The sequence below is a fragment of the Sinocyclocheilus grahami genome, unplaced genomic scaffold (assembly GCF_001515645.1).
Source record: "Sinocyclocheilus grahami isolate Dianchi unplaced genomic scaffold, SAMN03320097.WGS_v1.1 scaffold1518.1, whole genome shotgun sequence".
Classification (NCBI taxonomy): domain Eukaryota; kingdom Metazoa; phylum Chordata; class Actinopteri; order Cypriniformes; family Cyprinidae; genus Sinocyclocheilus; species Sinocyclocheilus grahami.
This window is the reverse complement of record NW_015506697.1, coordinates 93,341-95,228: the sequence shown is the minus strand read 5'-3', so window position 1 is coordinate 95,228 and position 1,888 is coordinate 93,341. Positions and strand designations below refer to the sequence as shown.

General features: G+C 40.5%; 1 pseudogene; it reads left to right on the top strand.

Annotated features, from left to right (window-relative positions):
• LOC107570882 (leucine-rich repeat and fibronectin type-III domain-containing protein 2-like) overlaps positions 1 to 1,888 on the top strand; it is a 17,416-nt pseudogene that overhangs the window by 1,544 nt on the left and 13,984 nt on the right.

The following is a 1,888-nucleotide window of genomic DNA, read 5'->3' as shown; positions in this document are numbered from 1 at the left end:
AGAATTGTTAAAAACTGAGTTATCTGTTTTTGCAAATTAACTCTTAAAATATAATGAGACTTAAAAGTTGACTCACACATATATATATATATAGGCCTATCTTAAATGTGTTAATGGTGTTCTGTGAGTGTTATAGCTAAGACAATAATGACTTGCTTACCCTTTACTGAAATAGTTACCTACAAATTACATTGTCTAAAACCCATCAACAGCACTTAATCCATCCATCAACAATCACTTAATAACCCATATTCATCATTGTCTGTTAAGTATTCAGGCAAAAAATGTAATAAATATATATACTTTCAATTCTAGGAATAACATGATTCCTTTAACGTTAAGTTTGCATTAGAAGCAAACTTTTCTAACATTTTATGCTTAAAATATACAATAAATATGCAAATTAGTGATGGAAATTTTGATTCTTTCAACAGATTCGTTCATTTTCAGTTCGTTTACCAAAATGATTCGTTCAGATTCGTTCCCTGATTCGTTCAGTGACCATTTCTTCATATTACATAAATAAGCCAGCAGGTGGCGAAAAAGAGTGTCTTATGTGTTGTATCTTAAGTCAACGAACGTATTCACTTGTTACAAAAACTGATTTGGCTTTATTAAAATGTGTGCACAATCTACTCATTAAATAAATAAAGTCTAAATAAGTTGTTCAGATGACCAAAGCACAAGGTTTTCTTGCATAATTAACATTTTCATTGTTTGGTCAGACAATTACACATTCATAAATCAGGGATTAAACGTGGAGTTATGTTCTGTATGCTAAATATGAATATATAAACAAGCGTATGTGCACATTACCTATAGCTGCACTTTGCATCTGGTTTCTGCTGATTGCTGATCGAGATTGACATGCTAAATGGCCGACTGACCAGGTACACTTAAAACTGTTAAAAGAAAAGGCTCAATATACTATCTCGTTCAGACTCAAAAGAAACGTCTCAGGTTACTTATGTAACCATGGTTCCCTGAGTAGGGAACGAGACACTGCGTCCTCTAGGGGTCGCTATGGGGAACGCCTCGTCGTGACCCGTGTCTGAAGCATACATTGAAAAAACACCAACGCGTTGGGCGGCGACAGCCATGACGTCACTAACGGTGCGACTATAGTATAAATAGGCACCGGAGCTACGCATAATTCACTTCTTCGTCTGAAGCTTGCGTCTGCAGCATGGCAAGAAACCTAGAGGACGCAGTGTCTCGTTCCCTACTCAGGGAACCATGGTTACATAAGTAACCTGAGACGTTCCCTTTCATGGGAACTTCAGACTGCGTCCTCTAGGGGTCGCTATGGGGAACGGTATACCCACGCCACCATGCTGAGGGGAGTGCAAGCCAGAACCATGGCGAGCACTAAGTACCAACTCTGCCATATTGCTATGGGGGTCGCCCCTGGGACGTTAGACGGCTGTCAGTGATGTTATCCCCTACGGCCAAAGGCCTAGGCTACATACCCCAAAATACTTACCTGTTAGGGCCAGACTCCTGGGCCCGGGGTAGAGCTCAAGGCTTGGAATCAGAAATAGATTAATTTAAGGGAATACGACCAAGAGCCTAGAATCATACTAGTCTTGGCCTGTCACACAGGGGCTACCGCACGTTTCTCTTTGTATGTGCTGAAGGAACTGTCTCAACAGACCCCTAGTAGCAACACCCTGTTAAGTAGGTATCCAGAGGATACATAGGAGGAGTGGTGCCCAAGGCGGAACCGGGGTTTTAAACCACTCAAAAAGTCTTTGCGCGTAGCTCTTACCATTCAGGATTTTAGAAAAGTGGGGAAAGCATAACATGCACACTTACCACTTATGTGGATTTTAGAAAATGGGCGAAGCATAACGTGCACACTTACCAGCTATGTGTATTTTAGAAAAGT